General features: G+C 41.7%; 1 long non-coding RNA gene across 4 annotated transcripts in view; it reads left to right on the plus strand.

Moving 5' to 3' along the window:
* LOC129712553 (uncharacterized) overlaps positions 1 to 20,546 on the plus strand; it is a 39,501-nt gene extending 18,955 nt beyond the window's left edge. For 3 of the 4 annotated variants that reach the window (XR_008726082.1, XR_008726083.1, XR_008726085.1), the window contains 3 exons: positions 3,699 to 3,783; positions 4,657 to 9,345; positions 19,154 to 20,546. This is a non-coding gene — a long non-coding RNA (uncharacterized LOC129712553). The remainder of the gene's footprint in view (positions 1 to 3,698; positions 3,784 to 4,656; positions 9,346 to 19,153) is intronic. The other variant, XR_008726084.1, reaches the window with a different exon arrangement.
* The last annotated feature ends 4,125 nt before the right edge of the window (positions 20,547 to 24,671 follow it).

Below are 24,671 nucleotides of genomic sequence, written 5' to 3' on the forward strand. Positions count from 1 at the left end.
TATTAAAAGATAAACAACTAAAATAAATATCATGAAAATAGCACGCATAAACACCCAACGTTTAAGAGCCAAAATATTCGTAATAAAACGTTTTAATCCATAACCAAATCATCTATGGGCCCCCTTACAGGTAAACATGATGTATCTCCACATATAAAGGGCAGACTTTGCAAGGTTATTAATGTTATTTCAGATTCAAATTTAAATATAATTTGTTATTTGTGGTACACAAGTTGTTTCTCTGGTGCTTATTGCTTTTTATCTTTGTTAATGACAACAGAAAGTTTTTGATTCTCAATTTTATATTTATCTCTTGTTTCAAATTTCGTACCAGAACACCAAACACAATTAAAGTTATGACGAAGTAAAAATATTTCCACCAGTTTTGCACGAAGGGTGGCGAATGAATGAATGAATGAATTAATAAATATGTTATTGTCACATGTGACAAGTCACAGCGATATTCTTTGCTTTGCGTACCCAAGGTATGCAAAGAGTTGCCACTTAAAGGGCGCTGACAGTTACAAAGCATCCCATTCCTTTGTTCTCCCCCCCACCACATCCCTGACGGCCGTCCCCCCTCGCGAGTCTTCTGGTTGGGTGTATGGAATGAGCTACCAGAGGAGGTAGTTAAGGCAAGGACTATCGCAACGTTTAAGAAACCATTAGAAAGATATCTGGATTGGACAGGTTTAGAGGGATATGGGGCCAAATGCAGGCAGGTGGGACTAGTGTAGGTGGGAACATGTTGGTTGGTGTGGGCAAGTTGGGCCGAAGGTCCTGTTTCCACGCTGAATTACTCTATGACTCCGTGACTCTGAGGAACAGTTAATGCGAATAGCATCAAGTGAAAACCGGACAAATACCTAAGGAGAAGAAAGCTGATCATTGTGATTAAATTAGATGAAGTCGAGTTCAAGGAGACTCACATGGAGAGCAAAGAATTGAATGAATATTTCAGCTGGTTGAAAGTTCTAATTTGAAGGAGTGTCATATAAATGATAATTTTGGGGATACAAATATGCCAAACATGAATTTATGTTGTTGGGCTTCACCAGCCAAGTTGCTGAAAATTCAAACATTTCAAACATAGTCCAAACTAAGCAAAATTTCATGAAAACATTATTCTGATTAAACTAAGTTAGTAAATGATCCATCTTGCTCATATCTGAAATTACAAAATTAATTCAATGGACATCATACAAACTTTGAGTTTAGTCCTTAGAGAAACAACACAAAAACAGGCTCTATGGCCGACTGAGTCGACTCAGACCCGCTATCACCCGTACACTCGTTCTGGCGAAAATTTACAGAAGACAATTAACTTACAAACCTGCATGCCTTTGGAATGTGGGAGGAAACTGGAGCACCCGGAGAAAACCCACGCAGTCACAGGGAGCCTCCACACAGACAGCACCCGTAGTCAGCATCAAATCCAGGTCTCTGGCGCTGTAAGGCAGCAACTCTACTGCTGTGCCTCTGTGTCACCCTGCTTTAAAGTATTATTACATGGAATTTTTCCATCATTTATTTCTCTTGTTTCTTGTAAGACAGCTATATATTAAATATATTTTTACATGAATATCGAGCCTGTAGCTTGTTTCAGGTATGCACCAGTGACCTCAGCTGAGGTAGAAATAAGTTTTTCACAACTGAAGCATATTTTGTCTGACAGACGGCATAGTTTAACACCAGATAATTTGGAAAAAAATGCTAGTAATTATTTGCAACGGCAACTTTGGTCATTTAATGTAGAATACCTATATATTATCATTTTTAACCATATTTTGGTGGAAATACATGCCTTTTTATGGTCAATAAATGCCTTTTTCATGCCTCTTTTGTAATTTTATTATGCCTGCCTATTTCAGAGTTTTTTAGTGCCTAAACATCCTGGCTCTAATTATTATATATTATTGATGTGTTATTGCATTTACGGGCCTGTTAAATTGCAGCAAGTAAGAATTTCTTTGTTCGTTGTTGATACATATGATAATTAAACACTCTTGACTGTTGAATTTTATAGTGAAACATGTAAGTTCTTTGAAATCTTAGATCTCTGTGGTTTTCAGTTCTCCTGTTGTGCTTCGCCTTCTCTCGGAGCTAAGAAAATATATCCATGTCGGTAACAGAAAAAGAAGGGAGAACTCATTTTATAAATTAATTTCAAAAATATCAGATAGAACTTAACAAAAATGTCTGTTTAAGTGGGTAGAGTGATTGGTCACAGAATGACACAAGAAAAAATCTCCAGAACGTGTTTGGTTTAGTTTAGGACAACTTTTAAACATAAAGGGTGGTGTGTGTATGGAACAAGCAGCCAGAGGAGGTAGTTAAGGCTGGGACTATCCCATCGTTTAAGAGACAGTTAGACAGGTACATGGATAGGACAGGTTTGGAGTGATAAGCGCAGGCAAGTGGGACTAGTGTAGCTGGGTCATCGTTGAAAAAGTTGGGCTGAAGGGCCTGTTTCCACACTGTATCTCTCTATGACTGTATGACTCTAGTTTAGATTAGTTTAGAGATACAGCAGGGCAACAAGCCCTTTGGTCCACCTAGTCTGCGCCGACCAGCGGTCTCCCAGGACACTTGCACTATCCAACACACTAGGGACAATTTACAATCTTTACCGAAGTGAATTAACCTACAAAAAATATCCAAGTGGAGAAATCAATATTGATACTGCACATCAGAGAAGCAACTCCTAAACAGAGCTATTCGATTGAGAGCAAAATTTAAACCTTAGATGACCAAAAAAAGAAAATCACTTGTATTTGTTTTTGTGAGATTTTTCAATTAATTTCTGGATAACACCTAGCGCTCAAATATTTCTTTAAGTGTTGTTCGAAATGTTGATCAAGAACAGTAAATAAATAACGGGGGGAAAGATATGTATGTGCCAATAATCAATGCCAACTAGCATTTGGGATCAATTAACCGAATGGAATGTTGAAGTTCCTTGTTTATACATTCCTTCCCTTGATCTGGAGTTAGAAGCAAAAAACAGCCCAAGGTCTGAGAACACAGAACAATTCAATAAATCATCCCTAAATTTAAAATGGCCTGCAAAAAACTGAAGCAAAGTTTCAACGAAGATAGGCACAAGTTTCAAGGTCTTCATTTAACTAGTCCTACAAGTTGTGCTGTTGCAGAAATGCCACTTAAAATATATTTATTATTATAACCTTAGTATAATCTTAAATAGGATCATCATGTGTTGAAATATTTACTTCAATCTCAGATTGGTCCCAGTAAGGAGGAATGAATGTCTTCTTTTTGGAGCCATCAGTAAAATAACTTTGCTCAGCTCCAAAGATAGACACAAAGTGATGGAGTAACTCAGCGGGTCAGGCAGCATCTCTGGAGAAAAAGGGAGGTGACGTTTTGGGTCTGGAAGTGGTCAATATCAGGCCTAATTAATTTGATGCCTTCTTTGATTGTGCTAAGACGTTATCAGGTGTACAGTGAAAACATTTTCATTTCTACAGCACTATAGATACTCGCATCAGAGATAGCAGAGACGCATTAAAAAATACAACGATATCTGCAATAAGATCTCTTGCGCAACTTCAGAATTTGTGGATAAACGACCATTCCCACTTTTAATGATATGAGGGGGAGGGGGAGAGAGGAGATGGGGCGGGAATGCAGGAGTTACAAGAGAAGAAGTAACCTTTTGACAATTCATTCATTTGCAGAATGTGGAGCATCTATCTGTCAACCCTTGGGATTACGGACCTCGTTATAATGGATTTTGGCTACAGTTGACCGAGGTGGTGTATGGTGAGTGGAGCGCCACATACCAGGAATGAGTGGTTTAACCTATTTTGATGGCACTGGGCCTGTACTCGCTGGAGTTTAGAGGAATGAGGGGGCACCTCATTGAAATGTACAGAATAGTGAAAGGCCCGGATAGAGTGGATGTGGAGAGGATGTTTCCACTAGTGGGAGAGTCCAAGACTAGAGGTCATACCCTCAGAATTAAAGGATGTTCTTTTAGGAAGGAGATGAGGTGAAATTTCTTTAGTCAGAGGGTGGTGAATCTGTGGAATTCATTGCCACAGAAGGCTATGGATGCCATTAGTGGATATTTTTAAGGCAAAGATAGATAGATTCTTGATTAGTACGGGTGTCAGGGGTTATGGGGAGAAGGAACGAGAAAGGGGTTCGGAGGAAGAGATAGAACAGCTATGATTGAATGATGGAGTAGACTTCATGGGCTGTTTGGCCTAATTCTATTCCTATCACTTATGACCTTATGACACCATTGGGCAGTGGAAAGGTGATGGGGAGAGTGCGGGCAGCATAATGGTAGCGTGAGTATCTGGGCACGTGGCTCCCCAGTCAGTGAAACCCCCGGGTGTAAACCCCCCTTCCACCCCTCCTCCCCTCCACGCCCATCACCTTGCTTGTTCCCACCCAACTTGGCTTAAACCGGTTCATACCTACCCCCCTCACTCCGTTATAGGCAACAATCAGCAATGACAAGCGCAACGTCACCACCCTCCCTTATTTACAATGAGAATTGTCTGTATTGCTTTTCTATGACTGTTTTTAATGATGCTCTTGCATTATTTTCAATCTGTTGCAGAGTTGTCAATTCTTTATTCTCAAGAAAAAAAAAGATTCATTTATTGCATGTTTTTTATTTTACAGGAGTCAGTACATTCCAGATAAATTTCCATATTCTTTCCAGATTGAGGTGTGACCAACAACACAGAGGCTGAAGAGATTTTCTTACGATTAATTGGAGGACTCTGAGGGTAGGTAACTTCACAAGGCCATAAATCATGGTAGCAGAATTAGGCCATTCAGCGTATCAAGTCTACTCCACCTTTCGATCAGGTCTGATCTACTTTTCCCCTCTCAACACCATTCCCCTGCCATCTCACTGTAACCTTTGAAACACTTCATGAATTCAACACTGAATAATTCAATTAGAGTACATACAGTTGAGTACAGGAACAGGTCCTACAGTCTACCATGTCTACACCCCACGACCATGACACCAAGCGGGGTGGCACGGTGGCACAGAGGTATGACTGCTGCCTTACAGCGCCAGAGACCCAGGTTCAATCCTGACTACGGCCACTGTCTGTATGGAGTTAGTAGGTTCTCCCTATCACCTGTGTGGGCTTTCTCCGCGATATTCCATCTTCCTCATTGGAGATCTTTAAACTATCTTTAATCGGACTTTACTGAACTTGATCTTGCACTAAACATTATTCCCTTTAGCCTGTGCCGGTATACTGTGGATGGCTCGATTGTAATCATGGATAGTCTCTACGCTGACTGGGTAGCATGCAACAAAAAAAGCTTTTCACTGTACCTCGGTACACGTCACGATGATTAACTTAACGAAACTAAACTGAACTATATTGTACAACGAGAGATCAATATTTCAATCCAATAAATGATAAATATTTGCACCTCATATATGCTGTTTACACTCATCATACCCAACTTACGATTAACTTGTAGTGTGAATCACCTGACGGTAGGGCACAGTGGCACAGCGGTAGAGTTGCTGCCTCATAGCGCCAGAGACCTGGGTTTGATCCTGACTACGGGTGCTGTCTGTACGGAGTTTGTACCTTCTCTCCGTGACCTGCGTGAGTTTTCTTTGGGTCCTCCGGTTAACTTACAAACCTGCACGTCTTTGGGATGTGGGAGGAATCTGGAGCACAAAATCTAAACCGTGTCTCTGGCGCTGTGAGGCAGCAGCTCTACCCATGCGCCATGGCGCCACCCTTTGGATAAGCTCTTGGATAAATGAAGCTGTGCCATTAATGGGAAGACACAATAGAACGTGTTTCCCAGATCGTGAAAGGCATCTGATTACTTTCACACTGAGGATTTCTAATTAAACTAAAGCTGTTGGAACTCAAGAATTAAAATGTGGTATCTGTTACTGAATAGGAAACAGTCCATAATGGCTGAGAACCAGCATGAGGCTGGAACCAACATTAAGTGGCATCTCTAGATCTTTATATCGGAGTCATTCTTTGTAGTTTACATTCATGCACAGATTCATAGCAAACAGGTAACATTTGTGGGTGATATTCAACTAGGAAGGGGTAGTAGAAGTGAATCAGACAGCTCAGAAATAGAAACAAGGGATTGCCGAGGCTAGTTTACAAAACTATCCTACCATTGAATCATCCTACCACAACCAGAGGGAGCAGTCCTGAACTACTATCTTGGTAACCCTCGGACTATCTTTGATCGGACTTTACTGGCTTTACCTTGCATTAAACATTATTCCCTTATTATGTATCTATACACAGTAAATGGCTCGATTGTAATCATGTATTTTCTGCACTGCATTGTTCTATGTGATAACAAAGGATGAAGGATAAGTTGGTGCCCTACAGTGTCAATGCTCAATGTTTAAAACCATTGCAACTCAGCAGTGAAAACTTCACAGCAGAAAGGTAAACACAATGCTGGAGAATAACTTGCACAAGGTAAGACTTGACATCAGGAGGAATGACTGGGGAACGCTGGAATATCCCCTACAGAAGAGACATCTTCTTGGTGAGCTAAGCATCTAAGCAATCAATGGAAAGAAAAGGTGGATGTACACTACCACTTGAAATTAAATGATGGCAATCAAACACAAGGTATGTAAATACAAGACATAAAACTCAGAGCAAAAAGTACTCTTACACACAGAAAACAGTTTAAATCGAATTGCATTAGAGTCACTTAATGAACTGTGAAAAGGATAACTGGAGAAACCTAGCTTTGTTCTGAGAGATTGAAGGGCCTGTCCCACTTACGTGATTTGTTCGGCGAGTGCTGGCACCCGTCACAGTCGCAGCAGGTTGGTCGCCATGTTGAAAATCCAGCGGCGACCAGAAAAAGTTACGACATGTCACCTGTATGGTCGTGAGTAGTCGCCCAAAGAGTTGTACTTTTTTCTGGTCGATGCTGGATTTTCAACATGTTGAAAAATGTTGGCGACCTGCTGCGACTATGCCGGGTGCCGGCAGTCGCCGAAGAAATCGCGTAAGTGGGACAGGCCCTTAAGTAAGATAGATTAAAATTTGATTCCTTAAGTATATTGTAATCTTGCGCGGATATAATTTTCATAACAATGCATCAATGATATTTAAATGTCACCCGATGAGACATTTTCCATTCATTTTCACGACGTAAACAATTTTAAAACATAAACGGTGGTAAAAGTATGAAAAGTAAAACCAATGAGAAAACAAGAAGAAATATCAGCATTAAAATAAATTGCTGAATTGCTTGTTACTTGTAGCATCCAATAATTTATGCACTGAATGTCTTGTAGGGTTTTGGTGCCAGTTTAGTAATGAATAACAGGAGACTGAGAGCCTGATTGCTAATGGACATTTATTATGGAGTTAAAAACTTTTGGATTCCTTTACTAATCCCAATTAAGAATCACAGTTTCTTCCCAGCTGTTATCAGGCAATTGAACCGTCCTCTCATCAGCTGGAGAGCGGTCCTGACCTCCCATCTACCTCATTGGAGACTTTTGACCAATGTCTTTAACTGGACTTTATCTTGCAGTAAATGTTGTACCATTGATCCTTTATCCATGCCCTGTGTTGCTTGATTGTATTCATGTGGTGTTTTATTTGACTGGCTCGCAAGCAAATGCTTTTTAAAGTACCTGAATAGGCAATTTCCTTCGCTCCATAGATGCTGCTGCACCCGCTGAGTTTCTCCAGCATTTTTGTCTACCTTTGATTTTCCAGCATCTGCAGTTCCTTCTTGAACACTAAACTAAACTATATCTGTTGGTGAACATTACAAACTTACAACCCAGTGGAATGAGTTTTGATTTCTCTAATTTCAAGTCACCCCTGCATTCCCTCTCTCCCCATCCCTCCCCCACCCAAGTTGCACCAGCTTCTCATTCTTACCCAACACCAGCTAACAATGGACTTGAGTTTCTCCAGGTTTTTGTGTCTGTCTTCGGAAGAAACTGGCCCTGAATCTGGAGGTATGCGTTTTCACATCTCTGTGCCATTTGCCTTATGAGAGAGGGGAGAAGAGAGAGTGTCCCGTGGTGCGACTCATCCTTGATTATGCTGCTGGCCTTGCCGAGGCAGCGTGAGGTATAAGTGGAGTCAATGGAAGGGAGGTTGGTTTGTGTGATGGTCTGGGCTGCGTCCACACTTTGCTGCAATTTTATGTGGTCTTGCAGCCATGGCCAGTAAACAATGGAAGTCTACTTGGGTACTTCGCTATCACAGCGGATGCCCATTTAAAATTGTCTAATGATGTTCCCAGGGGCTCTTATGGAGGTGAATGACACAATGTTCATCTGATTTTATATGTCATTGCATTATTCACATTATTGGCAACAATCTTATAATGACACTCAAAACTTGACAATGAATCATCATAAGGCAACTGAATTATCCTACCACAACCAGAGAGCAGTGCTGAACTATTATCTACCCCTTTAGAAACATAGAAATTAGGTGCAGGAGTAGGCCATTCGGCCCTTCGAGCCTGCACTGCCATTCAATATGATCATGGCTGATCATCCAACTCAGTATCCCAGTATCTCAGTCTTTGATGTCCCTCAGACTATCCTTGACCAGATTTTGCTGGCTCTACCTTGCACTAAACATTATTCCCTTATCATGTATCTACACACTATAATGGTTCAATTGTAATCATGTATTGTCTTTCTGCTGACTGGTTAGCACCCAACAAAAGCTTTTCACTGTACCTCGGTACACGTGACAATAAACTAAACTGATGATAGCTGAGCTGTAAACTTATATAATCAGGTAATTCACCTTAAAGTGAACACTCATGCTATGGATTCCCCTTTTTTTTACTGCAAACAAGACAATGAGATAAGGGGGGAACATTTAAAAGTTTGTTTTTATGTTACTCGTGTAAATTGTACATTTCAGTAAGTTTTAAATCATCTTCTGATTAAAGACTATTTAAGGGTTTGTCATAAGCATCATCACTTGCTTGTAAAATTACATTGCTTGATTTATTTCAGGAAGTGTTACATTTTTTCTGCACTGTACACAATTGCCTAATTCCATTTACTAATGTGAATGGCAAGAAAATAACTGTTCGTGTTGTTTAGAGTATTAGTACATTTTGGGTCACAAGTCTGATTCCTGATGTTATGCTATAAGAAGAAGGGTCTCGAGCCGAAATGTCACCTATTCCTTTTCTCCAGAGATGCTGCCTGACGCGCTGAGTTACTCCAACCTTTTGTGCCTGTCCTCGGTTATACTGTAAGATGTCACTCTGGAAAATGCTCATACTCGGAATGAATAAGCAAAACCTGAACTAAATGGGCAAGAGAAAATGAAAGATGACAAAAGTTATAATGTGCATATTGCTATGTTCAAAGATTTAAATCGCTTGCAAATCTGCATTGATTTCTCAATCAGAAGAAAGAGCATATTTAAATTTTCTGCATGGTTTCCAATGATATTTCACTGTGAAAATCATTAAAAGGTGTTGCTGATAGCAGATCATACCACACTCAAGTGGAGAGATCTATGCAATGTGGTGCAAAGTGGTGCTTTTACTCACCTTTATCACTGCTAGCCACATTAAAAATTGAATTAGACGCAAGTAATACTTGTCTACATGATAGGGAGCCATTATCACCCATTCAGAAGCAATCAGCAAAATAATTTTACCTGGCGATTCTTTTTCATCTGGAAGCACAACACAATTCAGTAATTATTTCAAGATGAACATTCAGTGTGAATCTGCATCTGCACAGATGGGAAGCCAGAGATTCTACTGCATAGCACAAGCCTCATGTGTACTCTGGTATAGAGGTTCTGCAGCATACACCTCACACTGTTCCTTCCAGGTCTACGATGTGTTTGAAACGCTGATACACACAAGGCTCAGCGTTCGATGATCTCACTGGTACGCGTGAATGATCGAGAGAGCACACACACACGTGAGAAGCTTTTTGGTGTGTTTTAACGAGGACTGGCTCGAAGTGGTCCCAGACGCCAGGGAGACACAAAGACCCCATGGAGATTCAAAGTGGTTTAAGCCACATAAGGCTGTGGCGGCCAAGACAGAAATAGATAGATGCTTGATTAGTACGGGCACCTGGAGTGATGAGGAGAAGGGAGGAGAATGGGGTTAGGAGGGAGAGATAGATCTGCCGTGATTGAATGGCGGAGTAGACTTGATGGGCCTAATGGCCTAATTCTGTTCTTATCACTTATGACCTTATGACTTAGCAGATCAGCCGTGGGAATCAAGTTCAGGTAGGTACGAATTAAGTAGAGATGTTAATCTCCAGGACAAGGGGTCACAGCTTAAGGATAAAGGGGAAATCCTTTAAAACCGAGATGAGAAGAACTTTTTTCACGCAGAGAGTGGTGAATCTCTGGAACTCTCTGCCACAGAGGGTAGTTGAGGCCAGTTCATTGGCTATATTTAAGAGGGAGTTAGATCTGGCCCTTGTGGCTAAGGGGACCAGGGGGTATGGAGAGAAGGCAGGTACGGGATACTGAGTTGGATGATCAGCCATGATCATGTTGAATGGCGGTGCAGGCTCGAAGGGCCGAATGGCCTACTCCTGCACCTAATTTCTATGTTTCTATGTTTCTATGTTATTTCTTGTGACGGCTTTGTTTACATACCTCTGTGAAGGCCAAGTTAATGGATATTTTTAAGGCAGAGATAGCTAGATTCTTGATTAGTGCGGGTGTCAGGGGTTATGGGGTGAAGGCAGGAGAATATGGTTGAGAGGGAAAAATAGATCAGCCATGATTGAATGGCGGAATACACATAATGGGCTGAATGGCATAATTCTGCTGCAATCACTTGTGAACCTATGGACTTATATTGTGACAATGTACAACCTGTAAATTGAGTTAGACACAAAAAGCTGGAGTAGCTCAGTGGGTCAGGCATCATCTCTGGAGAAAAGAAATAGGTGATGTTTCGGGTCGAGACCCTTCTTCAGGCTGAGAGCCTCTCAACCTGAGACGCCACCTATTTCTTTTCTCCAGAGCTGCTGCCTAACCCTTGGGATTTCACCACCTTTTTGTGTCTGTCTTCAGTGTAAATCAGCATCTGCAGTTCCTTCCTACACATTGTGCGATGACGTCATGATGATGACAAACGCAAGGTGAACCTCAGCGAACCTCAGCAACTAATAACCTTTTATGTTCAGTATATTTCATTGCACTCTGGAGTTTGCGTTTTGTTTACATTGGTGGTTATTAATTGATAGATTTTTAAAATTATTATATATTATTGGTGTGAACTACATTCGCAAGCCTGTTAAGCTGCTGCATGTACAAATTTCATGGTTCCACTGTGGGCACATAAAGCCCTTTAGCCCTTCGAGCCAGCACCACCATTCAATATGATCATGGCTGTTCATCCAAAATCATTACCCCGTTCCTGCTTTATGTTGCGATAGTACCTGCTTTCCACCACCGCTGGGTAGAAGCACTGGAGGATCCTCGGAGACACTCTGAATTTCCTCAATTGCCTGAGGTGGTAAAGGCGCTGCCTTGCCTTACTCACGAGTGCTGAGGCGTGTGATGCCCATGTCATATCCTCGGAGATGTGGACTCCCAGATATTTAAAACAGTTCACCCTATCCACAGGATCCCCATTTATCCTCAATGGAGTGTACGTCCTCGGATGATGTGCCCTCCTAAATTCCATGATCACCTCCTTCGTTTTTTTGATGTTCAAGAGGAGGCTGGTATCCTGGCACCAGAGTGCTAGATCAGCCACCTCCTCCCGGTAGGCCTTCTCATCATTGTCTGAGATCAGGCCCACCACCACAGTGTCATCAGCAAACTTAATGATTGTGTTTATAATTTGTTTGGTTGTTTTGTTGTTTGTCTTTTGCACAAAAGTCCGCAAGCTTTGCCACTTTCATTTCACTGCACATCTCGTATGTGTATGTGACAAATAAACTTGACTTGACTTGACTTGACTTTCTCTCCATATCCCTAAATTCCATTAGCCCTAAGAACTAAATCTCTCTTGGAGAGGTAGAACGTGGGAAAGTGTTCTCTCTTCGAGTGGGAAAGTGTTGTTGAGGCCTAAATTGGACCAGTCATGACCCTACTTGTTCGAGGGGCTGAACATTTTTACTCTTATTCCATTTTCTTTGGTTCGTTTTCACGATTTGATCAGAGCCACTTTACTCTCCATGTGAGTCTCCTTGAACTCGACTTCTTCTAATTTAATCACAATGATCGGCTTTCTTCTCCTTTAGGTATTTGTCCAGTTTTCACTTGATGCTAGTTGCATCAACTGCTCCTTGGAGTCATAGAGTCATACAGCATGGAAACAGGCATTTGGGCCAAACTTGCCCACACCGGCCACCATGTCCCATCTACACTAGTCCCACCTACATGAGTTTGGCCCATACCCCTCTAAACCTGTCCTATCCATGAAACTGTCCAAATGTTTCTTAAATGTTGCGATAGTACCTGCCTCAACTACCTCCTCCGGCAACTCGTTCCATACACCTACCACCCTTTGTGTGAAACGTTACTCCTCAGATTCTTATCACATCTTTCCCCCCTCATCATAAACCTATGACCCTGGTTCTCAATTCCTCTACTCTGGACAAGGGAACTCTTTGTTTCTACCCGATCTATTCCTCTTCTTGTGCTAATTAACTCCACATTTTCACCAGTCTTTGAGTAAAAAGCTTTCGTCTGAATTCTCTTAAGGATTTATTAATAATCATCTTACATACATGCCCCCTAATGTTAATGTTCTCTGCAAATGGAAGAATCTGTTTATGTCTGGACTCTACATCATCAAACTCTGTCAGATGTCTATTAGCTCTTGCCTTAATCTTGTGGTGGTTTTTACTTCTCTTTCCAAAATAAGTAAAAGAAAACTATGAAAATAGTATGTTTTGCCAGGGACTGTTCTGGCTTTGTGTAGGAAGGAACTGCAGATGCTGGTTTAAACTGAAGACAGACACAAAATGCTGTGGTAATTCAGCGGGACGGGCAGCATCTCTGGCGAGAAGGACTGGGCACTTGAAATATCACCCATTTCCATCTCCCCAGAGATGCTGCCTGTCCCGCTGAGTTACTCCAGCATTGTGTCTATCTGCTGTTCTCGCTTTGCTTAAGAGGAGAAAATCTTGTAGTATTAGGAATGGGGATAGAAGTCAAAGTAAGATTTTAATGCAAGTTTCCAGAAAGGATATGGTTGATTATCATTGCAGCATTTCATCTATTGTCAGAGAGAATATTCAATATCTGCACTGTAAAAATATTCTATAAATGTTGTAATTTATCTCTTGGATATAGAGAAGAGTCTTGACCTGAAACGTCACCCATTCCTTCTCTTCAGAGATGCTGCCTGTTACTCCAGCATTTTGTGTCTACCTTTGATTTAAACCAGCATCTGCAGTTCTTTCCTCAACATGATACAGTATATCTCTTATTTTGGTTATAAATATCAGCTTTAGGAAATCAAAAATTAGCTGGATGTATGCAAGATCCCTCATTAATTCACACCAATTGCAATGTGTACCATCAGTCTTTGTGCATAGAATTAACATATCTTGCCTGGATATTTGAAAGCTGAAGAATATTAATAATCTGGTGCAGAGATTGATAGAAAGTTAAACTATTATGTGTTACTTCAGCGAAGGTGCTATGTAAATACGTACACATTATTGCTGTATTAAATGGTTAGAAATGTGCTTTTAAGCAAACTGGTCGAGTGTTCAGTGGTAAGAGAGGTTTCTTGACATCAGTGTGCTCAATAAATCCAAAACAAAGTGCAAGTTATTTATTCAGTCAACTGCAATTTATATCCCATTAAATGTGTACTTTTTTAAAGCTGGCTGATAGTAATTTTCCATGAAATGTATCACTTTGCAGACAAGCTGTCAAATTGGTTTTGCAGTTGGACTTTTTAATACCTTTTTTATTTCCTAACCTTCAGCTAATTTAAATATCACCCTTCAGGAACCAGAGCCTGCCCGAGCTGCCCACAGCTGTAACCATACATCAATGTGGCTGTGGTTCCTCTCCTTTAGTTTAGTTCAGTTTGGTTTTGAGATGTAGCGCGGAAACAGGCCCTTCGGCCCACCAAGTCTGCGCAGTTTGTACATTCACCCCCCCCCCCCCTATTTCCTTCGCTCCATAGATGCTGCTGCACCCGCTGAGTTTCTCCAGCATTTTTGTCTACCTACAATTTTCCAGCATCTGCTGTTCCTTCTTAAACATTTTGTCTACACTGCGAAATCTCCTCAAGGTATGCCTACTTTGAAGAAGTTCTCCTCCTCCCTCCGAAGACAGTTTCACAGCCTTCACTCTAACTGCTCCCCCTCTGTGATTCCCCCTTTCCTCCAACTCTACCACCGCAGTCTGAAGAAGGGTTTCGGGACGAAACGTTGCCTATTTCCTTCGCTACATAGATGCTGCTGCACCCGCCGAGTTTCTCCAGCACTTTTGTCTATCCCTTGTGACCTGCGTAGGATTACTCTGTACAGGCTTCCAGGCGAATTGGCTTGGTATAATTGTAAATTGTAAATTGTCCCTAGTAGGATAGTGTTAGTGTACAGGGTGTGTATGTGGGGGGGGGGGGGGGGGGGTAGGGGGAAAAAATAAACGCTGGTCGGCACAGACTGAGTTGGCTAAAGGATCTGTCTCCGTGCTGTATCTCTGATACTGTAATCATCTTGGTTATCTCTTTCAAAACGCTCTCTGAGATTCACGAGGTATAATGCCCCGTGTATGCTGACTATCACTGATCAATCCATGCCTGGGCAAATGCTGGTTGAATCTGTCCGAAGAATCTCCGTGCCGACCAGCTATTCACGCACACTATCACTATCCTACACACACCCGGGGAAATTTAAAATTATAACAAGCCAATTAACCTACCAACCTGTACGTCTTTGGAGTGTGGGAGGAAACCAGAGCTCCCGGAGAAAACCCACGCAGGTCACGGGGAGAACGTACAAACTCTGTAAAGACTGCACCCGGGTCTCTGGCGCTGTGAGGCAGCAACTCTACCGCTGTGCCACCCTGCCACCCTTTTTTTTTAATTGATTTTTTTTTGTTTTATATAATTTTTCTGCATGCGTTTAACAGACTTTGTGTGCTCCCAAATGCAAGTCAATCCCTGTTTGTGATCCATCCATGTGCATTCGGAGTGGTGGTTCTCACATGTGGTTTATTTGCAAAGGTAATATTTGTCCAATGCTTCCCTACCACAAGGCTTGCAAGTAAATCCATGCAGCTGCCTGCTGGAGCAATTAAACCCTGCGCAGGCAATGTCGTAAACTCTGACCAAATGTTAGTAAAACTTGCATGACTCAGGAGAACAAAATAAGCTCAAACAATACGGGCAGCTTGGCAGTAGAGTTGCTGCCTTACAGCATCGGAGACCCAGGTTCGATCCTGATCACAGCGCCGGAGATCTGGGTTCGATCCTGACTACGGGTGCTGTCTGTACGGAGTTTGTACATTCTCCCCGTGACCGCGCGGGTTTTCTCCGAGTGTTCTGGTTTCCTCCCACACTCCAATGACGTGCAGGTTTGTCAGTTCTGTAAATTGTAAATTGTCCCGAGTGTGTTGGATAATGTTTTTGTACGGGTGATGGTTGGTGCGGACTCAGTGGGACAAAGGGCCTGTTCCCGCGCTGTATCTCTAAAGTCTAACGTCTAAAGTCAATCAAATTAAAGTAGACACAAGGAACTGCAAGTGCTGGTTTACAAAAAAAAGACACAATGTGCTGGAGTAACTCAGCGGGTAAGATATTGGGCTTATAACTGCACACAATACTCCAAATAATCTGAGAAACATGTGGCTGTTCAAGTGATAGATTGCACCCCAGCCGCTCCCTCACCTCCCCTCTCCCATCAGGCAAAAGACATAGAAATGTGGAAACGCACACCTCCAGATTCAGGGGCAGTTTCTTCCCACCTGTTATCAGGCAACTAAACATCCCACCACAACCAGAGGGCACTCCTGAACTACTATCTACCTCATTGGTGACCCTCGGAGTATCCTTGATCGGACTTTGCTGGCTTTACCTTGCACTAAACGTTATTCCCTTATCATCTATTGATACACTGTATATGGCATGATTGTAATCATGTATTGTCTTTCTGCTGTCTGGATAGCACACAACAAAAGTTTTTCACTGTACCTCGGTAGACGTGACAATAAACTAAACTGAAACTGAACTGATCAATGTTCAACAGAAAGGAATGCTTGGCACTTCTGGAGAACTTTCAACGCATCAAGATGTCACGATAGATTAGAACAGATGTCACAAAAGACTTCACAGCCCATGATATATTATTACCCTTTAGATATGAGACATGGGAGCTAACTTGAACATCTGAAGTAGCATTGGCCAGAATGTGTTCTTCTATGCAGGAAGGAACTGCAGATGCTGGTTTGTACTGAAGATAGACACAAAATGCTGGAGTAACTCAACGGGACAAGAAGTTCTTCTCTGCTACAGAGGCGGTAAATGAAGGCCGGTGTGTCCGGGAATATGACTTGCTTTTCTTGTCTGAATTATTTCGCTCATCTGTTATTTCTTCTGGATCTGACATGTTAATGCCCATCTTGACCCATCCTTGAAATGACCAGCATATTGTGTGATTCCCCCGCATGAAGCACAGCGGCAGAGGCAGTTGCTGCCTTACAACAACCCTTAGTGTGACGCTGGTTCAATCCTACGATGTACGTAGTTTGTACATTCTCCCTGTGACCTGCGTGGGTTTCCCCCAAAAACCACTGGTTTCCTCCCACAATCCAAAGATGTACAGGTTTGTAGGCTAATTGGCTTGGTATGAATGTAAATTGTCCCAAGACTGTTTGGATAGTGTTAGTATGCGGGGATCACTGGTCGGCGCAGACTCGATGGGCTGAAGGGCCTGTTTCTACGCTGTATCTCTATAAAGGAAGCCATCAGATATAGACAAGACCAAGTGAGGAAAACAAATCTCATCATGAAGGACATTGTTGCACGAGAGGGGTTTAATTTTAGTGGTGCCATCATTACATGCGACTATTTTTGTTTAAATTCCAACTTATTAACTAAGTTTAAATTCCACAGCTGCCGTGCTGAGATTTGATCTCAGTGTTCCCGATTGTTGCTGCCTGTTTCTAGCCCAGAAATTTAAACTCCACACCCCTACCATTGGATCACCTGAAAAACAGACCACATTTCAATTACAGTGCCAGAGACCCGGGTTCGATCTCGACTACGTCTGTAGAAAGTTTGTATGTTCTCCCCATGACCTCGTGGGTTTTCACCAGGCGCCCTGATTTCCTTCCACATTCCAGAGACGTACAGGCTTGTAGGCTAATTGGCTCGTGTAAATTGTTCCTAGTGTGTCAGATTCAGATTCAATTTAATTGTCATTGTCAGTGTACAGTACAGAGACAACGAAATGCATTGGAGACAACGAAATGCATTAGAGACAACGAAATGCATTAGAGACAACAAAATGTGTGTGGGATAGAACTAGTGTGGGGCGATCGTTGGTCAGCATGGACTGGAAGGGTCGAAGAACCTGTTTCCATGCTGCATTTCTAAAATAAACTAAATTGAAACACCATCTAAATGACTCATCAAACCATTTAGCCTGAAGAAATGTCTTGTCCTGAAACGTCATGCATTCCGTTTCTCCAGAGATGCTGCCTGTCCCGCTAAGTTACTCCAGCTTTTTGTGTCTATCTATCAGTCTGAAAATTCAGTCTGAAGCTCAGTCTGAAGAAGGGTCTCAACCAAAAACGTCACACATTCCTCCTCTCCAGAGATGCTGCCTGTCCCGCTGAGTTGCTCCAGCATTTTGTGTCTATCACATGCTGATTATCAACGTCTTTACTAATAAAGTGGCTATTTCAGAAATGTCAATGGAACATTGTTTAAAATGATTCATAGTTGTCCAATTTATTTCACAAACAAAACCAGAGGTTACAAATCCCACACAAAGAACTGGCACTGTGTTTTATTTGGCTTGTTAAGTTCAACTGATTAAAAAAAAAAAATCCTTATTAAATCTTCCTTTCAATGAAAGGAAAATATATTTCTTCCAGTTGCAGCTCATACAACATTTGGATGAAAGTGAAAATGCTTGGTATTTCAATAGAATATTCTGATTTACCCAACTGATCTATTGTCAGATCAGATTTTTTTTCTTCCTTGTACGATATAAACGTTCATAAATCAGTATGTAACATTTTAGCATCATTGTCTGCTTTTGTGTTACATGTTTGTGTAAATTGTGTTGGTGTGTGTCTTGGTTCTTTTCTTGTATGGCTGCAGAAACCAAATTTCGTTTGAACCTCATGTGAGGTTCAAATGACAAATAAAAGGTATTGTATTCCAAATGCATGACATATTTAAGGATGTAAGCCACCTGAAAAATGCTTGCTAGCTTTCTTCTGCAAAGAAAACTTGGCACCCATCAGGAGGATACTGTTAGAACATGACACCAACCCAGAGTAGTTTTAACTTCAAGATTTTTGAATGGGCATTCCTATTGAACGCTCTAATGGAGTAGAGAAGAGGCTTCTTTCAGTGACTCTTAAGTTTAGTTTTGTTTTGTTTAGTTTAGAGATACAACATGGAAACAGGCCCTTCAGCTCAGTGAGTCTACGCCGACCAGCAATCCCCACACATTAACTGCCATCTACACACTCTAAGGATAATTTACAATTTTTCCAAGCCAATAAACATACAAACCTATAGGTTTTTGGAGTGTGGGAGGAAACCGGAGCACCCGGAGAAAACCCACGTGGTCGCAGGGAGAACATACAAACTCCCTAAAGACAGCACCCGTAGTCAGGATCGAACCCTGGTCTCTGGCGTTGTAACGTATTAACTCCGCCACTGTGCAGCCCTGTAGTGACTTTATAAAATTCCAAATAATATGTTAGGTCTTGAGATGTTAGCAAATTAACTGGAATTATTTATCAGACTTTGAGTCTGTTATCATATAAGCCTTCTTCTTTAATCAAGTCAAGTCAAGTCAAGTCAAGTTTATTTGTCACATACACATACGAGATGTGCAGTGAAATGAAAGTGGCAATGCTCGCGGACTTTTGTTCAAAGAGATTTTTACAATACTGCAATACAATACTGCAATACAATAATCTTTGCAATACTGAGTCTACACCTCCTCTCTCACTTCCAGGAACCCCAGCAGCACATCCAGATGTGACAGAGGTTGACATGCACTCCTTCCAACTTGCCTATTGCTTCCAATGTAGCCTCCTGTACACAAGACCAAGAGGCGATTAGGAGATCGTTTCGATGAACACGCGTTCTGCCTGCCATGGCCTACTTGATCTCCCAGTTGCCAACCATTTTAACTCCTCTTCCCATTCTCATATTGTCCTTCCTATCCATGGCCTCTGCCATTGTCATAGTGAGCCCACATGCAAACTGGAAGAACTGCACCTCATTTTATGCTTGAGTGGTCTGCAACACAAGGGTATTGATGTCTCCAATTTCAAGGAACTCCCACCCCCTTGCTCCATCTCATTCCCCCTGAATCCCATCCCCACCCCTGTGTGCAGGCATTTCTCCCACAATCTCTCATCACCCTAGTCCTTTCCCCTCCCCCTCATCGCCTAGTTACACATTTCCCTTTAAACCCTCTCTCTCCACTTCTTCCTGTCACCATCCACCCAGTATGAGTATTTCCAATTAGTTAGTACAGGTGTCAGGTGTTATGGTGAGAAGGCAGGAGAATGGGGTTAGGAGGGAAAGATAGATCAGCCATGAATGAATGGTAAAGACTTAATGGGCTGAATGGCCTAATTCTGCTTCTATGACTTAAAAAACTATGGACATGATGTTTTGGATCGGGACTCTTCTGCAAAGGGCAAATAATCAAAAGCCTTTCTTTTATGAGTGGGGTTAAATATCATTAATAATCACGGGAGGAGACATTAAAAGTCTTGATCACCCTCTTCGTTTTATCTATCTGTGATGCCACTTATTTATTCATGTGTGTATATATTTATATTACGGTATATGGACACATTGATCTGTTTTGTAGTAAATGCCTACTATGTTCTGTTTGTGGAAGCAAAGCAAGAATTTCATTGTCCTATCAGGGACACATGACAATAAACTCACTTGAAATTGAACTTTCAGGGAACTATGTACCTTTTGGCCTAAATCCGTCTGCTCAACAACACTTGTAGAAGCCTTCACAAGCCCAAGTATTAGAACTATCCAGGACACCACCATTCACTATGAACAGTCACCCTTGATTTTGAGGTATAGACCTGGATGGAGCTTGGATCTGTAAACATCTGTCTCAGAGTTCAGGGTGCTATTGTCTAAACTTTCCTGCCCATTTGTTCTCCAGATGTTTTAACTTTCATAACATATGAATATTTCCTTTATGCTTTAATAGTGGCAATTATGAGAAAATATTCAGAATTATTTCACATATGTATATATAGCACATCATTACAGAAACACATGTGCAACATGTTGGCTGTATGTAAACATATCTAGTGCCAGAGTATAAATATAAAATATACCGAAAAATAAATATATTCTGAAAATCTTTGATTTTAATCTCACTTCTTTCATTTGGACATAGGTATCTATATAATTTTACACAAGCACATTCTGACAGGCACAAACTTTCCATAATCACAATATAATTACATTCACCCTGAAGTGAAAGAGAACTATTTATTTTATTGCCTGCCTATTAATGTACAATCTTTCACTGGTTTACAGAGCAGGAGAACTTGCAGAAGCCTTTAGTTTCTGTCTATGTGTAGGAAGGAATTGCAGATGCAGGTTTAAACTGTAGGTCGACACAAGTTGCTGGAGTAACTCAGCTTCTCTGAAGAAGAAGGATAGGTGACGTTTCGGGTCTGAGGAAGGGTCTCGACCCAAAATGTCACTTATTCCTTCTCTCCAGAGATCCTGCCTGACCGACTGGGCCTCCTCCATGGCCAGAGTGAGTCCCACCGTAAATTTGAGGAGCAGCACCTCATATTTCGCTTGTGTAGTTTACACCCCAGCGGTATGACCATTGACTTCTCCAATTTCAGGTAGGCCTTGCTTTCTCCCTCTTTCCCCGCCCCTTCCCAGCTCTCACACAGCCCAATGTCTCCGCATCTTCCTTTCTTCTTCCCGCCCCCCCACACCCCCCCATCCCACATAAGTCTGAAGAAGATTCTCGACCCGAAACTTCACCTATTCCTTCACTCCATAGATGCTGCCTCACCCACTGAGTTTCTCCAGCATTTTTGTCTACCTTCGATTCTATCAATGTCAGATTTAAGGAGCTTTCAGGGAACAGTCTCTGTTAGGGGTTACTATGATATCACTCTTTTGAAATGAGGGAATGTATGATTATATAACAGAGATCAGCTCCATCTGCCAGTACGATTTTTTAACAGAGGTGATCTAATTATTCAGCACTTAAATTTTAAATGTAATACAATTGTCTGCCAGATTTCTATTTATTTAAGTTTAGATGATTTAACTCGAACAGTAACAACTGACTGAGAAATACAATCACTATCGGTAGTAGGTTCTCCTCTCATGTCAAGTTGCCGATGTAATATGAAATATTTGGTGCTAGTGTGGTATCACTGATGTCAAATTGCGGCATAATTAGGACTTAAAAATGTTGAAGTGAGTGTTTCGATAGTGACATTGAAAGTAACCTTTGGGATTGAAATGAGTTACTAGGCAACATTAATTGAATGCTTCTCCTGAACCAGTTACGCTGCTCAAATAGTTTTAAAGACAAAAGAGCGATAAACCTTAAAACAACACAATTGCTGCAATGTGGCGGAGTTAGGATTGACGGTCTGAGAGTTACACCTTGCACTGACAATTGCTGTCTGGTAACCAGCAGAAGCAAGTGAACAGGCAACATAACCATTCTATCACCGATTATAGAGCGGTCCTGACCTCCTATCTACTGTACCTCACTGGAGACCTTCAGGCTATCTTTAATTGGACTTTACTGGCCTTTGTTTTGCACTAAACGTCATTCCCCTAATCCTGTATCTGTACACTGGGGACGGCTCGATTGTAATCACGTGGTCTTTCTGCTAACTGGATAGCATGCAACAAAAAAGCTTTTCACTATACATCGGTACGTGACAATAATGAATGAAACTAAACTAAACTATATGTGTATACAAACGGTTAACGGACTGTGTCCCCTCCCCATACACATCTAACCTCGCACAAACTTTGACAGATAGGCACCTGTCAAGGTAAAGTCACTGTTCAGTCTGAATGTCTGTTTTTAGTTCAATTTTAGGTTCAATTTTAGATATGATAATTTTAAAGTCGTATGTATTTATTCTGTTTTTATTAATTGCACTGACAAAAAACTGATGAGAAACAATTTTTCGTTTCTTCTGTGTATGTAAGTACTCAGTGAAATGACAATAAGGTTCATACTGAATATTGAATGCTACAGTGGGAGACTAAAATTTGTATTCAGTAAATGAGAGCTGAACTAAACTGAACTATACTAAACTAAACTAAACTAAATTAAACTAAACTAAATGATCCCAGGAATGATTGGGTTAATATATGATGAATGTTTCAAGGCATCAAGCATTGGATTTTAGGATAAGGGAGGACCTCACCTTACCAAATAGTGAAAGGTCTGGATAGAGTGAATGTGGAGAGGATATTTTCACTAGTATGATAGTCTAGGACCAGAGGCCATAGCCTCAATATAAAATGACGTACATTTAGAAAGGAGATGAGATGGAATTTCTTTAGTCAGAGGGTGGTGAATCTGTGGAATTCTTTGCCACAGAAGGCTGTGGAGGCTGTCAGTGGAGGCTAAGGGGAGAAGGCAGGAGAATGGGGTTGAGAGGGGAAGGTAGATCAGCCTTGATTAAATGGTGGCGTAGACCGAATGGGCTGAATGGCCTAATTCTTCTCCAAGAACCTATGAACGTAAACTAAACTAAACTAATATAAACTAAAGTAAACCTTTAATAAAACTGATACCAGTTAATGAAAGTAACTTCACATTGTTGGCCACATGAGTGAAGAGGACTCTGGGTCCTTGACATTGAGGGATGCTGCCTGACATTCAAAGCTAACTTATGGGCAGCACGATGGCACAGCGTTAGAGTTGCTGCCTTACAGCTCTTGCGGCGCTGGAGAACCGGGTTCGATTCCAACTACGGGTGATGTTTGTACGGAGTTAGTATATTCTCCCCTTGACCTGCGTGGGTTTTCTCCGAGATCTTCGGTTTCTTCACTTTCGGTATCCCAAAAACATACAGGTTTGTAGGTCTAATGGCTTGCTGTATGTATAAACTGTCCCTAGTGTGTGTAGGGTACCGCTAATGTTCGGGGATCGCTAGTTGGGGTTGGACTTGGAGGGACGAAGGGTCTGTTTCCGTGCAGTATCTCTAAAACTAAACTAAAGTAACTCAGCACTTTGTGATTCAATCATTCATTTTCGCCAAGCCTTCACTTGTCCACCTGAAAGAGGCACTGTGGATAGCGCAGAAGTTCTTCAATATTCCACAGGTCCATCAGCAGTCTGTGGAGCAACACTTGAACCTAGAACCTTGTGGCTTAGAAGCAAGTCTTTCGCCAACTTTTGCCACAGTGAGATCACGGTGAAGGAAGTCTCACTGAATACGGAAAATATGATAAACTGTGCTTTTATTCTGCTGCAAAGGCATGACTTTGAAAAGTGATATTTTTGCAAGATTGATGTCATTTGGAATGCACTTGCAACTGATAAGCAATTAGATAACACCTGTAATAATGCTGCTGAGCCCTCTTTAGGCATCAAACAAGCCACTTAATCAGCAATAAACACTTATGTTTTGCAAATCCATCTGTGAAGTGCACAGCAAGTGAGTAGACGAAGATTTACTGAAGAGGCCGGCAGGTTTTTCTTTAAAAAAATTACCAAATAAAATGCACAGCAGAGTAACCATCCATTTGGTACGACTCCTCTCACCCCTCCGCAAACATCCCGTTCTATCACTTTCTTTCTCGCCTGCTATCCCTTTAAGTGCCTGTGCCATTTGGGCGGCATGGTGGTACAGTTGCTATCTTACAGCGCCAGAGACCCGGGTTCGATCCTGACCACCTGGGCGCTGTCTGAACGGCGTTTGTACGTTTCACCCCATGACCTGCGTGGGTTTTCTCCAGGAGCTCCGGTTTCCTCCCACTCTCCAAGGACGTACAGGCTTGTAGGTTAATTGACTTGGTGAAATTGTAACATGTCCATGGTGTGTGTAGGATAGTGTTAGTGTGCGGGGATTCCTGGTCGGCGAGGACTCAGTGGATCTCCAAATAAACTAAAACTAAACTATTTGTCTCGTTTTCCTTTTGTGCAAAATCCACATTCCAGACACTCTGGCTGAAGAGGTTTCCTCTGAATTCCTTTTTTTGGATTTATCAGTGGCTCTTGCATGACTTTTCTTTGTGGGACAGAATGGGTTGGTGTGTAGCCTTCTTTGAGGCAACCCCTCAACAGTAAAGAGCATTCACAGATGTTGGACCATACAACACAGAAGTGTCTCTATGATGGTATGAGAGCACTGAGCCGTCAGGAAGTGACGCAAGTTCTCAAACACCAAACTCACTATAAAGTGGTGCAACTCATAGAATAATAGCATCATTGCAGGACAGTAACAGACTGTTCGGTCCACTGAATCCTCACTCTATCTATGTGA

The sequence above is a fragment of the Leucoraja erinacea genome, chromosome 33 (genome assembly GCF_028641065.1).
Source record: "Leucoraja erinacea ecotype New England chromosome 33, Leri_hhj_1, whole genome shotgun sequence".
Lineage (NCBI taxonomy): Eukaryota > Metazoa > Chordata > Chondrichthyes > Rajiformes > Rajidae > Leucoraja > Leucoraja erinaceus.